General features: G+C 35.8%; 1 long non-coding RNA gene across 10 annotated transcripts in view; it reads left to right on the top strand.

Annotated features, from left to right (window-relative positions):
- LOC136025326 (uncharacterized) overlaps positions 1-15,703 on the top strand; it is a 101,772-nt gene that overhangs the window by 34,441 nt on the left and 51,628 nt on the right. The window contains exon 4 of one of the 10 annotated variants that reach the window (XR_010617057.1): positions 4,661-4,818. The exons of 6 other annotated variants lie outside the window; for them this stretch is intronic. This is a non-coding gene — a long non-coding RNA (uncharacterized LOC136025326). 3 more of the 10 variants (XR_010617061.1, XR_010617062.1, XR_010617060.1) reach the window with 3 other exon arrangements.

The raw sequence follows: 15,703 nt of genomic DNA, 5'->3' as shown, positions 1-15,703 counted from the left end.
AACAGTCAGTCTTGATGTCAATATCAGTTGTTTAACTCTAAACATTGAAGGTGGGCTTGTTCAAAGGTCTGCAGTTCTTGATGAGCTCGTGTCAAAACATGGTGCGATTTGCTTACTAGAGCATATTTTAAGTCAGTTAAGCCTTAGTCTTTTGGATACTAGAGATAAATTGACTTGCTGTGTATCTCCTGCAGAACAAAATAAAGTTGATGGTAGACCGTTGGGCGGTCTTGTGACTGACGTGAATTCCATATTAAGATCGCTGCTTGTAGAATCCTGTGATTATTCTCTTGCTGTTAAAATTGATAATACATTCATCTATAATGTTTCTTTGCCAAGTGATTACCATAATGATGCGTCTGAACGTTTTTTGTTCTTGACTCTGAAAAGTTATATTCAAGCATTTAAAGCATTATTTCTAGTAATTCTGTAGGCCTAATTGTTGGAGATTTTGACTGTAACCCAACTGCTCCATCCGCCCACTTCTCTGATTGGTGAACTATTCGATAATTATCTGTTTGTTGTTGATAAAGACCAAGATTTCACATACATTCACAATTCTCGTCCACATCCTACATAGACTCTCCCTTGTTAGATGTCTCTCAACCGAAGGTTCTTTGTGATTATTTAATATCTGATCACCTGCCTGTATCGTTTTCTTTCTCACCAAATCAAACTTCTCAGATACCCATTAGTTACCCAAAAACACCGAATCCATCGTAGATACGTAATTGGGCATTAATCAACCCAGAACTGTATTGGGATAGTGTTTCTAAAATACTTTTTAAAATCAAGGTACCGTTTGCCCTGCTAATGAAGCACTCACAGCTGCCCGCTTAGGAAAGGCGCATTCTCCTTGATATTTATTGTGAAGAGATATGTCACGCTTTACAATATGCAGAATCTTTTGCTGTTCTATTGAAGAGTCGCCATCTAGGGCCAGTTCTCAAGTGGCGTGAAAATCAAAGTCTCTCCCAATCTTGTGATTCAGCAAAGTTTTGGCTACATCTTTGGATTGAATGCGATCGACCACGATCCGGTCGTGTTAATTCCATCCGCATTGCAACAAAGAAAAAGTTTGCCAATGAACTTCAAAACTACCGCAAGAAAATCCCAGAACTGTGTGGTCGCTGCTGATGTTCCTCTTTCTGAGTGGTTTTCTTTCTATGACGCCAAATTTTCCCACCAGACCCCAACTTGAGCACAAATATTCTGAAGAGCTTGACCAATTTTTGTGTGCGTTCTCTGAATCTGATTCTACAATATCTGTAACGTCTGTGGCTGATGCTATTATGCGCCTTGAGCCAAAGATGTCTAGAGGAACTGGTGGAACTCACGCCCTACATATTAAAAATGGTGGTCCCGTGCTTTTAAAACATATCCCGGTACTGCTGCAGATGATTTCTACTTAAGGCATGGCTTCGTCAACATTTTGCGTGGGGAATCTTCCTTATATTCCAAAAAAATGAAAAGCGTCCAATCAATGCTTATCTCTCAGGCCCGTAAGTCTTTTGACCAGTTTATGCAAGCTTTATGAACTACTGTTTACAAAAGAGCTTCAAGTAAAATGTTACACGCCTCCACTTCAGTTTGGCGTTCAACATGGGATTGTATGTGTAGACGCCCATACAGTTGTTGATAATGCTCTGCTTGATGCTTCTTGGCAAGTCATGATATTCGCCATGCGGTTGACTTCCTGATCCATCTCCTTATTCTTTTAAGGGCTGTTGACAGAGAATTAAATCCTGCTTTAATTAGATATCAAAAGGATATGTATGCTAAGCTACGAGTTCGTCTTAAAATCCCTCTTAAGCAAAATGAAATGGCAAGACTACTGGATAGAACTATACCATTTAAGGGAGGAGCCAGGCAAGGTGCAATTGCTTCACTTTGGTTATTCCAATAATTATACCCTCGAAGCTCAGGACCAGTGTAAGATGTCTTGCGTCCTCTCTGCCTTCAATATCTCCTTAGTCACTAATTCTGATGACATTTTTAACATTAGCCGAACTTTGGACGAACTTTCTGAAACTTTCCGATAACTGCAAGCAGAAAATTTAAAATCTGGTCTTGAATTTAACGCTGCAAAGTCCGACTTCGTGCTTTTTAACTGGAAAGGCCCACTTCCGCATGAAGTTGTATTTTGGAATTCAAAGGTCTGCCCGTCTGACGAGATAGCTTATCTTGGTATTCCTATTGGAAATACTATTTCTCACACTCGTCATCTCCCGACAGAAGTTATCTAACGCCGCATATCAGCTGCCTATGCTTACATAGTCTCTGTTAAGCTTCGTTTCAATTGCGCTTATCTCACAACGCCGTACAACACTGTTGCTCTCCCCCACATCCTCTACATTGCACCTTTCTGGAAGATTCTTATAGATGTTGATAAATTGAATATCTGCTCCACTTTTCCGTTTCGCAAAATACCTACTGAGATATTCAATTTGGACACGCAATTCAAAACTAATCAACAGTCCTCACATACCAGATCCTACTACAATTGTTGCTAAACTTACGGAGAAACACAGCCGCAAGATTTTAAGACATGTTTAGAGCCAACTTCTTGAACTATTGTTACCTTGTAAAAGTTGTATAGTGCTATTTTCCTTTTGTTTTGTTTGTTTTTTCTCTTGGCATTTCTCTTTGTTTTTTCTCCTTCATTTTCTTTTAGTACCAAGACGGGTTTTCAATAAATAACAATTATTTCTGCTCAGTGGTCTATGTCTATAATGACAGAATCGTGGTGATGGTTTAGGCGACAGTTTACGAATGAAGGGCGATTATTTGCAAAAAATGTCTTTTCTTACAATACATTTGAAACTAAACAAACAGTAGGGCATCTTTGAATGGGATACTAAGAGACGATGAGGAAAAATCCAAAGCACATGGGAATTCTACCAAGGGTGTAAAGAGCTAAACTTGTAATAGGATCAGTTTGAGAAGGAGTATTTCTCAACCCGTTGCTTAGTGCTAGGATGAGTTGCTAGTAGTAGCAAACAAGAGTGGAGAGCACTAGAAGACGTCTATTTCAGCTTAACATATATTTTGGTGTAGATGATATGCTGCTATTAAGGAGCTTGGAGACTAGGGCTTTTGTCACCCTATCGCTTAAGACGAAACATAGACTGTACAGCCCATATCTGTACCGGGAAGCTGCCTGGCCAAATGTTTACATTGGAATCTGTCTTTTGCGTGTGATCGAATAAACTCCAGCTACGCCTCTCTCCAGAGAGTGACCCTCTCTCTAAAAATCACTTTCCCATATCTTATTTCTATATGCTCTTTTGGTTGAAGAGTATCGCTTCTTTTGTGTTGTTGTCAACTGAATTATTAAATATTTAAAAAATGCTACTTGTTAGTATTGAATTATTTATCTGTTTGGTCGAACCCGTAACACCGAACTTGTGCTTTTATTTGCTCGTACTGGTTTGGTGCTACAGGTGCAATCCAACGGTAACGTTCAACTTCTTACAGATAAGCTGTGTTTGATATAACTGTGAAATATGTTTATATACCCGAGTGGGAAGACAGGAGGAAAGCTGATTCGAAATAATGAGTTTTAAAACAGACTGATTTCTATTGTGGGTCCACCACGAAAATACAGTGTCTGTAAAATAAAATACTACTACTACTTCTACCACTAGCTCTTCATCGCAGTACCAAGCCGCCCGAGGACAACACTTCTCATGAAAGCTTCGCTCTTTACTCTTTCCCGTTTGGTTTCAATTTCCTTTAATACTTTATTATGACCTATTACCACTTCATTTGACCAAGTACCTTGTTTTTGAACCGTCTTTGTCGCTTAAAATTTTAACCTACTTTTATTTTCCCCACTATTCATTCGTTAAGACCGATGGAAGGAAGGTTTTTCCTGGATTGAAAACCGTATATCTTGCTATCACCTTCGGAGGTGAATTGAGATGCTCAAGACTTCTTGTGGTTGATCAAGTTCCTTTTGGTCTAGGTTTGAGTCGCGCGAAGCTGGTAACCTTTAAGCTTAATTTAACAAATTTATTTTTAGCTCGTTTGGCCTCAGCAGGTGAATTTCTGACTAGCTACTACATATCTCTACTATGACATTGGCTTACAAACACCGACAAGCTTCGAATTCATTCAGGCCTTTGCCAGTGCCTCAAACTTTTAGTGGTGTTCCATATTATCTAGAAAACACATTTGTTTTAGATAAGAACAATGTCGTTTTGTTTGGCCCTGAAATAGAAAAACTATCAATAGAAACGTATAGAATTATGTCCATAGACATGCGGAGACATTTGTTCCTGATGTTTTACTGATAATAAATCCTGTTGTAATATAATCTTTTTTCGTGTTTTCAGACGTTTTGTATATCAGCTCTGCTTTTGTCTTAATTTATTAGCAGGTTTACAACAAATTATTATTCTTAAGTAAGACTGTGGGACAAAATTATGCACAACGAGGCAGTTAAGCAGCTACTACCTACATCGAGTAGTTAGTAGTATTCATCCTTATTACCTCCTCCCCATACTCATCGTACCTGCGCTTATATATGGAGCCTTTAGCGAAATTGTGGGAAACGTTTTTGAAAGAAATCTGCAGTACATGCCTTCTTTGGGTAACTACCAGTTAAAGTGAGTGATTTGTGGGATTCATCTTTATTGAAACTCTTACCCTCTTCAAGAAAATCACTCGCAAGAAGACATTTTATCATCACGCAGCATGAAATTTTCTTTTGAAGTGAAACTCGTCAATTCCTTGCGTGAAGACCTAGCTACGGTTGTCAATGATTAGCTTCTGAATGTGCGAGAAGCTTGGAATGTTCTGGACATTTATGATAAGGTGAGTTCTTACTTATTGATTAAATTGAATGAGTCATTTAGGTTAAAGCCTAAATGACCAGTTTAATTTTTTCTGAACTTTTGAAAAAACCCATTCGCAAAGAAGTTGTTTGCTGTTTTCTGGGTTTTTGGGAACATATTCGTAAAAAAAGATTATTATTCCATAGAATAGGGCAGGAAATTTTGGGCCAACAGCAGAAACCTGTGGTTGTATACGTTAAAGCTGGTAGCCTCTAAAGTGCTGACCCTTTCAATCGCCCCTTCAGCGTCATGCCCTACCTGCCTGCAGTATATAAAATACCTATTATCGATATCGGTGCAGTTGAAACGAAGATCTATTGCCTTGTTCCTCGGAAGGCATCTTGTCCAAGTGATATTCTTACTAAACTCATCATTGAATGTGTGAGTAAGCCTACTGAACTCTTCGTCCCATATTCATGTATATCCACACCTTTTTGGGGAGTTTAACTCGATAGTTCTTATGTTCAAATATTAATGGTGAATAAATTCAAAATCAACTCATTAGGTGCATTTAGAAAGAGCTTGAATAATAATTTTTGTTTTCGTTGCACTTATTGTCATAATACTTGCTTTTTTACTCATAGTTTGCTACTGCGAGTTGTTTGTTTGGTCAAAGGCTGTTTTAACTGTGAAGGAGACTACAATTCCCTTTTTTAACCAAATTGAAGTTCGGCATTCGCATAACTATGCTTCGAGAATGATAATCTTCCCTTAAAAAATAACCCTTCCACATATAAATTAGGAGGGGTTGTTTGGAATAACAAAAGTAACGATAGAGTCATGTTTTCATCGACGCTCAAGGTGAATTCTTGGACAACCCCACCCTGGAAAACATCAGGATGTCGCTCATACCCCCCTTCCCCCCAACTTCTTCATCTTCTCTCCCAGTAAGCAACCGAATGATATATTTTGTGTTAAACAGAAAATATGGTCTACGATAAGAGGAAAATTATCACCTCCCGCATCCATATTACACTCACAGTCTAAAAAATTCCTGGGAATCAAGGATATTAAGATCTGTAACTACCCCCCCCCCCCCAAAAGAAAGAAAAAAGACTACAACCTTTCTATATATACCTGAAGGTTTGTGGAGAGTTAGAAACTTCAGATATAAAATCTCACTCTTCTAGTTTAACTACTCTTTCCTTCCTAACTAAGAAACCCACTTCCAAAATGACTGAAGTGCAATTATACATCATTGTGCATTATTTTATCAAGCCAAAAATGAATTAAGTTTGTTAAATAAACTTTAATGTAACTTCCAGTTTGAGCCGTTCCTTTTGTTAAGACTTGGTGCAGTTTAAGAACGGAGGCGCCACCGCACGGCATTACTGCCTCTTAAACTGAAATGCTCTGTTTGTAGTTTTTGATAATTTAAATTGATTGAATATCTCAGAACTTTCACCCCACGGCTTTTTGGCACCTATTGAGTAAAAAGTTGTTGGCTTGTGCCAAAAAATGACGAAAAAACGCCTCTTTGTTGTGGTTAAATCTTTTCGCTTCTTGAAGAGAGCACTAGAACTTCGAATTATCGTTTGAATGAGCCTTTTACCTAGTCTTTAAGACCATTGGTTCTTTACGATTACCCCTAAAGAAAAAAAAAAACAGACAATGAAAAGCATCAAAAAATCATGCATCCGTGATCTCTCTTGTCAAAAAAAAAAAAAAAAAAAAAAAAAAAAAAAAAAAAAAAAAAAAAAAAAAAAAAAAAAAAAAAAAAAAAAATGCAAAATTCCAATGTTTGGCGCGGAGGAGCTTCAAACTCCACAATTGAATTTCCTGACATGCTGAATTTAATAATGTAATTTACATCGAGATCACTCACCCTTTTGGGACTGTTTTTCTCTTCATCGAAATGGAGGAATGGATGGCGGAGGAGGGATGAAATTTAGAAACCCAGATGTACGACAAAAATAATTCATTGTGTATAACTGCCCAAGGCCTTATTAATCCAATAGGCCCATATAGCGGTGGAGATTTGGTTTCACCTAGGATAAAAACAAAGTCGAATTGGCTTAAATGAAGGCTCTATGGTGGTTGGGGCAAAAATTCTCAGTAACAGATAGCTTTATGACTTCTATATATACGGGAATTTGAGAACATTTTACCAACTGATTTTTGCTGATTATTTTGCAAGTGTAAGAATGTAGGCATGACAGAAACGACATTTTTATGACTTTAGTAACCGTTAGCAACGACATCTTTATGGTAATTGGCTATAGTTAGCGTTACTGCTACAATTCTTGATCCTGCAACAAGACCTGGTAAAACTACTCCAGGTAAATGCAAAGAAATGGTTATCGTAATTTGTCTGTAAAAAAAAATAATCGAGTAAGTTTTGTTCACTTAAAAAAAGCTTTTTAATGTTTTCGATTAGTATTAGGACTTCTACATATACTTGTAATAAGCTAACCTAAGATTTTCCAAGCTGTATTTTCTGTCTAAGAAAATAAAAACGAATATTTTGTTCAATCTCTCCTTTTAATTTTTGGTGCATATTGAGTCAATGTAATAAATAAGTATTAAATGTACGTAACTTACGAATTAACTTACGTAACTAGTCTCTTTATATGTATATTTTATTATCTATATGAGGGGGTTCGCCCACTCGTCAATACCTCGCTCTTTACACCAAAGCTTGAATTTTGTCCCAATTCTTTAAGAATGACCTCTGGATCACAAAGGCCATAGAATAAATAGTTGAAATTATTAAAAATACTTTAGCGTAAAAAGCGAGGTATTATGGAGGGGTCGAATCCCCTCATATACTTAAAATTTTCTGTTCGTTCTAAGTTTTAATGTTGCTCCCTATTTTCAGTTGAAAAAACATTTTTTCTATTTAATTTCTGAATGTTTTAAATTAATGCAGGTTTTAATTTTGACTCACCGTACACGAATAATTAAAACAAAATTTGCATATTAATTTTACTTTTTTTGGATAAATGGCTTTTTCAAAATTTTGACTCGACGATTTTGAGAAAATAAGGGGGCAGGGGAGGGGGCCTAATTGCCCTCCAATCTTTTTGGCTACTTAAAAAGTCCACTAGAACTTTAATTTTATTTTAAAAACGTTTTTTATTAGTAATAAATATAGGTAACTTACAAATTAACTCACGCAATAAACTCCTATATTTGTATATTGCCTATTTTCCTATGCCTATGTTGCTCCATATTTTCAGTTGAAAAAAACTTTTTTTTCTATATAATTTCTGGATATTTTTTAACTTAATGCAGGTTTTAATTTTGGTTCACCGTGCATGAATAATTTAAAACCAAAATTGCATATTAAAATTACTTTTTTCGCTAAAAAAGCCAAAAAATTAGACTTTAATTAATTGGGGGCAGGGGAGAGGGCCTAGTCGCCCTCCAATTTTTGGTTACAAAAAAAATGCAACTAGTACTTTTTAATGTTTTTACGAACTTTTTTATTTATTATTTATTAATACGTCAAACGGTAAGCAATACGAATTAACTTACGTAACGAACTTCTATATTTTCATATTTTTATTCCGTATATGAGGGGGTTCGTCCGCTCGTCAATATCTTCCTCTCTACACTAAAGCTTGAATTTTGTCCCAATTCTTTAAGAATGACCCCTGAATCACAAAGGCCGTAGAATAAATAGTTGAAATTATTAAAACTATTTTAGCGTAAAGAGCAAGGTATTGAGGAGGGGTCGAATCCCCTCATATACGTAAATATTTCTGTTCGTTCTAAGTTTTCATGTTGCTGCTTACTTTCAGTTGCAAAAACATTTTTTCTATTTAATTTCTGAATGTTTTAAAATTAATACAGGTTTTAATTTTGACTCACCGTAAATGAATAATTAAAACAAAATTTGCATATTACTCTTATTTTTTTTGGATAAATGGCTTTTTCAAAATTTTGACTCCACGATTTTGAGAAAAAAGGGGGCAGGGGAGGGGGCCTAATTGCCCTCTAATCTTTTTGGTTACTTAAAAAGTCCACTAGAACTTTTAATTTTATTTTAAAAACGTCTTTTATTAGTAATAAATATACGTAGCTTAAAAATTAACTCACGCAATAAACTCCTATATTTGTATATTTTTTATTACGGATATGAGGGGGTTCGCCCCCTCGTCAATACTTCGCTCTCTACGCTAAAGTTCGAATTTTGTTCGAATTCTTTAAGAATGACCCCTGAATCACAAAGGTCGTTTAATTAGAATAAAGGGTATTTTAAAATCATTATAAATACTCTAGCATAAATAACGTGGTATTGAGGGAGGGGACGAACCCCTCATATATATAATAATTTCTCTTCGTTTTAAATTGTAAGGTTACTTCCTACTTTCAGTTGAAAACACTTAATTTCCATTTAATTTCTCATTTTTTTAAAATAATGCAGGAGAATCTAGCGCCCCCTTCATGGAAATTCTCTTCCTCCATGATAAAGTCCTTCATGTAAAGATCCTCTCACGTAAACCCCTCCCCACCACCAGAAAAAATTACCCCCGAAAACGTCTGTATACTTCCAATAACCAATACTATATGTAAACGATGGGCAAAGTTCATAATTTGCAGCCCTTTCCCTAGGGACTGTGGGGTATTAAGTCGTCCTAAAAGGCATCGTTATTAGATTCTTTGGCTAGGCTGAATAAAATGGCCATCTTGAAATTTTGATACGATGACTTTGGGAAAAAATGAGCTTGGGAGGGGGCCTAGTTGCCCTCCAAATTTTTTTGGTCACTTAAAAAAAGGCACCGGAACTTTTAATTTCTTTTAGAATGAGCCCTTTCACGACAGTCTAGGACCACTGGATCAATACAATTGCCCGTGGGAAAAGCAAAACAAAACAAATAACATATAAGCGAATATACATGCATCCGTGATTTTTCTTCTGGCAAAAAATACAAGATTCCAAATTTTTGTAGATAGGAGTCTGAAAATTCTACAATAGGTCTCTCTGATATGCTGAATCTGATGGTGTGATTTTCATTAAGATTCTCAGTTTCGCAACTTTTGATGGTTAAGACTAAAATCAGCGTAAAAATCTGATTCATTGGATGTATAAATTGTTTTGTTTTTTTTAAGTTTTGGTTACTATTGAGCCGGCTAGCTCCTTACTATAGTTCGTCACCACGAACTGTTTGAAAAATGTAGATTTTAAAAATTAATCTCTGTCAATTTCAACGGTCAGAAAACCGGGATGAGATTAAGATTTTTGGAAATATAGAAATATAGGGAAATACCATGGGTAGATTTATTTTAAATCTTTCTTTAGATATATGTTGGATCAGCTGTGAAGCAGTATGCAGTAAGTAACCTAGTTGCCCTCCAATTTTTTTGGTCACTTGAAAAGGCCACTAGAACTTTTCATTGCCACTAGCCACTAGAATTGACATGAAATGTTTGAAAAGTCCAGAAACCGGGATGAGATTAAGATTTTTGAAAATATATAAATATAGGGAAATAACATGAATAGATTTATTTTAATTCTTTCTATAGATATATTTTGTATCAGCTGTGAAGCAGTCATTCTTGTTTACTTTAACCTTTAGCTTTTTTCTTTTTCTTTCATAAAAAAATTTAGATTTTTTAAATTAATTTCTGTCAATTTCAACGGTCAGAAAATCTAACATTAAATAAACATGCAACATGTGCCAACATGAATAACATACGGCAAAAAAATTGATAGTGGAATTATCTATTTTTAAAAATAGATAATTACATTAAAAATGGAATTATATCATGTTTCCCCAAACATGAGAGATGTCAATCACTGGCTATGCAAACAGCGGCATGCTACACTAATGATGAGACACTTTCGAAGGTCATAGCTATAGAGTGCCACTCTATTATTATCTTTGAGCATTCAAAGAGTGTAGACGTAAAGCAATATAATAAGACATTAATGTAACCCTAATTTGCAAGCAGGAGAGAGGCAGTTCCCCCGTCGCAAGCGTCAACACTGGTGACCACACAATATTTATTTCCATTTGTGAAAATCGTCAATTTCTTACGAGTTATTTGAACAAACTTTGGCTTTAATTCAGTGGCATTGGAATATAATTATAAAGGTGTACCGTGTCCCGCAATTCATGTTCCACTGGGCCACCTTTCCAAGGGTGATTACCAATTCTATCGTGGGCCTGCCCATATTCAAGAAAAGTGCTTGTTATTTCGTGTACGGAAGAGAATAATGGAAGACTAATACTGCTCATTTTTTGCGGATTATAGCTGAAATTTTACAATGTCAGTAGTCACTCAGTCGTCCTTTGAGCTTCAAGAAGCTGATCAATGAGAAGTTGGACAAAATTCTGACGGCACAAGCTCAAGTTTCTACAAATCTAGAGTCAATTTCGGCAGAAAATAAAATTCTAAAGGATGAGGCTGTGTTGCAAGACCATAAAATTTCTGAGCTTGAGTTAGCCTTAGATGACCAAATGACCTCGTTGGAAAAGCGGCTGCTAGCCTTTGAAGTAAAAGAAAGAAAGATTAATCTACTCATTCACGGGCTTCCTGAAGAAAAAGTTTCAGAAAAGATGGAAGTTTCAGTCTCAAACTTTATTAGAAACAAATTTGAAGTCACAGAACCTATCAACCTGATGAAATGCTATCGCATCACTCCTCGGTCGTCAAATGTTACTGATTCGCGTCAACGCGGTAACAAGTCTAGACAGCAAACGAAGCCTGTTTTAATCTCGGCCGGTTGTGAGAGAGAACTGCAGTTGATTATGTCAAAAGTTGGCAAACTCAAATCAAGTGGTATTGTTATATGTGGGTATTGTTATATGTACGGATCTGCCACCCGTATTGAATTCCCGAAGAAGTGAATTGCTTGGGGTGGCGAAAGAAATGAACTCAAAAGGTGAAATCGTATCTTCCAGAGTGTGCCAAAAGTGGACTGATGTTAGGCTTGAAACAAAAGTTTTTACTGCATCTTCTTGGTCTCGTGTTTAATTAGTGTTCCTTTGTTTTAGTATCTTCAGTTAATTGCATTGGACGAGTAAAGTTTATTGTTTGTCTTCGCGCATTGTTATTTTGTTTTCCATGTGCCCTATTCCGCTGTTTCTCGTTTTGTTTCAGTGTACTTTCTTTTTCTGTTTTCTTTTTTATCTATCTTAAAAAATACAAGGTTCTTGTTCTGCTGCTTCTCCTTTTACAGCACCATTATTTGGTATTGAGCCTTTGATCTTTTCGAATTTATGTCCATCACCAGAGGGTCCGGTATGTTTCGTGCTTTTCACTATGTCTCAAGCTTTTGGATACTATTTGGCAAGTAATTTAAAAGCAAATTATTTTGCTATGTAATTTTGTTGATATGTCTGATAGACTGAAACGGTTTGAGAGATACTCTACTGAGTTGAGTAAAATATTAAATTCAATAAATATAGGTGATGATCTAGCCCAAGACCCTCTTGTTGATAATTTACCCTATAACAAGTATCTTTTACCTGAAGAAATTATTCCTGTTAATAGTGGCCTTTTTAGACTTGCGAGTTGGAATTGTTGTGGGGTGCTTTCTAGCCTAGATTTTTTTTTATCTACGTTCCTTCCTGGTAATGGGATAGGAGTTATGGGGCTTTGTGAGACTTTATTGAATGCAAATACCCTGAATGTGGCAAATATTCAAGGATACCAAATTCTTCAGAAAAAAAAAATGAGTAATCAGAAAGGAGGACTTGTATTCTGCATCCATACTTCTTTGCATTTTGAAGAAATTGAAGATTTTGACTCTATATGAGGAAATACTGTTCGTATTTCTGGTTATCGAAGTCACCATAGCATCTGAGAGGTTCTTTTATGCATGTTCTACCGCCCTCCTAATTCTAGCACCAAGAAATATTTGGATATATTTGAAGAATTTGCTATGATGGTCAGTTCCAAGAAAAGAAAAATCATTCTCATGGGAGACTTTAACATTGACACTTCTTCAGTAAGTCATGACTCAAGTACTTCTGCGCCTTCGAGTACTCTGGCTACAGACTTCCTTACTACATCATTGGCTGCTGGCTTTGTTCCATCCTTCTGGATTCCAACTCGGGTTACAAATCAAAATGCATCTATTATTGATAATCAACTTGTAAATTTCCCTGTTGGGTCATGTGATGTAATACTTACGGATGTGTCTGATCATTTTATTCTTATGAGCGAGTTTCTCCGGTATTCCGGTGAAAAGGGTCAAATTAAAAAATCTAGAAGGATGGGTCAAGGTTCGGTTAAGCTATTAAATGCCAATTTACTTTGTACTGATTGGTCGCAATGCTTGGAGTCAGATGACGTTGAATTTGTATCAATGTCGTTTACAGAAACATTTCAGAATGCTTTAAATGAAACGTGCCATCTTGTGAAGAAAAGGTGTAAAAAGTACCAGGTGCCTGTAAAGCCATGGATAACAAGAGGCTTGCTTAAGAGTATTGAGGAAAAAATCGACTTTACGCTGAATACATTAATTCTTCCACATCAAATAATGAAAGTACATTCAAATCTTTTAAAAACCATCTTACAAGACTGATAAGATGGGCGAAGAAGATTCATTTTGAGAAACTGTTTCTCGGAGCTGAAGGATCTCTAAAAAAGACCTGCACAATAATTAACGATTGTCTTAACAAAAGCAAAAGTCAAGGGCTTCCCGAATCAATGAATGTATCGGATGGATCAACAGTGAATGGTAAGCAAAAGGTAGCCGAGAAAATGAACCAGTACTTTGCTAGGATTGGAGAGACCACCGTAAACAGTAATTTGAATGACTTCTTGGATGTGGAATCTGGATTTTGCGACTTTCTACCACATCCTGTCGATTCTTCCATATTTCTCTCTTCTGTGACTGAAGTGGAACTCAAGAATCTGGTAAAAATCAAGAATCTGAAAAAACGGATTGCTCATCTACTTATCTATTAAAACAAACCATTGACACGGATCTTTCCCTGAAGTGATGAAAACTGCTCGAGTTTTTCCCCTACATAAAGGAGGAAACAAGCAAGATCCATCCAATTATCGACCTATTTCCATTTTGTCCGCTTTTAGCAAAGTTATTGAAATGTGTATATATAACAGGTTGAACAGGTTTTTGAAGAAAACAAATTTTTTCAACCCATTTCAATTTGGGTTCAGGTCTTTATACTCTACAGAACATCAATATTAATGCTAACCCATTTTTTGAATGATGCTGTGGATAAAGGTCTGCTACCTGCAACAATATTTGTTGACATAAAAAAAGCTTTCGACACTAATTTCTCATAAAATTCTACTATCTAAGCTACATAATTGCGGTGTTAGAGGACAAGCGAGTCTCCTAATTGAATATTACCTCAAGGACAGAAAACAAATATTGGATGCAAATGGCTACATTTGAGATGAGGAAAACCTATCTAATGCTGTGGGGGTTCCTCAGGGGCCCATACTTGGACCACTGTTATTTCTTATCAATGTAAACGATCTCCCTCTAAGCCCGACCTGCCATAGGACTGATATGGATCTCAGTTTACTGTTTGCTGATGATACAGTCAACTCTACCTGCGACATAGATCATCAATCTCTAAAATCAAATCTCGAATTATCACTGAGAAAGATGCTTCACTCTTTCCATTGTAACAAATTAGTTGTCAACACTTCAAAGACTCTTTTTATGGTTTTTTCAAGAACTTCTACTGCAGTACCAGCGTCACCAGAGGTTGAAGTCACATTTGGAGGTTGAGTAATAAAAATAAATGGAGTGCAAACAACTCGGTATCTTGGAGTCATTGTTGATCAGAATTTAAGCTGGAAAGCTCATATCAGTAGCCTAAGGCTTAAGTTAGGAAGGAACGTAGCTGTAATGCATTGTCTTAAATTTTTCCTTCCTTTTTATGCTTTAAAATCAATCTATTTTTCTCTTGTTCATTCGTTTGTTAATTATTGTTCTATTATTTATTTGAGTACGTTTCAGTCTCATATTTCTCCTATTTTGAATTTACAAAATGAAGCAATGAGAATCCTTAAGATGTTATTTTATTCCCCAGTTTCTCTTCCTGGTAAATCTCCAACTAAGAGTCTTTACAGTTATTTTAGTATCATTCCGGCTAGACAAATCTTAGCTTTTCAATGTGTACTTTTCCGTGTCCGTAATCTAAAGGTTATGCAACCAGATTGTTTTAAATAATTTTTTCCAGTGCCTTTCATTGTCTTTCCTGTGCCTTTCATTGTCTCCGAACGGTCTAGATTTTTGCCTAAAAATGTTATAACAAATTATTGGAACACATGTGAATATTTTTTTGATCAGAGTCTATCGCTATTAACATTAAAAACTAAAACAAAGCTGTGCTAATTAGTAAAAATTAATTTGTGAGTAGCTCTCGGCCCTTCAGCTATCGGATAAATATTGAGAATAATTTTAATAAATATTTTTTGGTGTGAGATAGAGTGAGAAGTGTGATGACATCCGTTTCTTCTGGGTTTGTTTGTTTTTACTTTTTGTAGCGTCGCCCGGCTTTCGAGCCAGTCTCCCTGCCGGGGATGTTATCTGAATGGTTCGAATATGTATAGTTAAAGAATAATAAAGAACTTGAACTAGTGATAAGATCAGTCAAATTTTCTTTGTATTTCAAATAACCGTACATGAATCAATTATCATCTTTTCACCAATAATCTTTCTTTTTTCTTTTTCAATAAAATTTATTTTTTTTTTAATAGAGCATGTTCAACATCACTAATCACCCAAAACATTGGAAAAGATAGGAATAATGCAGTATATTAGAATATGAAGTAATAGAAATACAAGAATATTCGAAAACAGATTTTAATTGGACTACTCTCTGAATAGCAGTAGCTCTATTGAATTGTTCAGTCTTATATTTAATTTCTTAAATTTGCTTTAGCTACAAGATTCTCTATTTATACCGATTGCTTTACAACGTTTCGTT

Source organism: Artemia franciscana, chromosome 3 (assembly GCF_032884065.1).
Source record: "Artemia franciscana chromosome 3, ASM3288406v1, whole genome shotgun sequence".
Classification (NCBI taxonomy): Eukaryota; Metazoa; Arthropoda; class Branchiopoda; order Anostraca; family Artemiidae; genus Artemia; species Artemia franciscana.
Note: the sequence above shows the minus strand (reverse complement) of the source record. Positions and strands in the feature narration are given on the sequence as shown.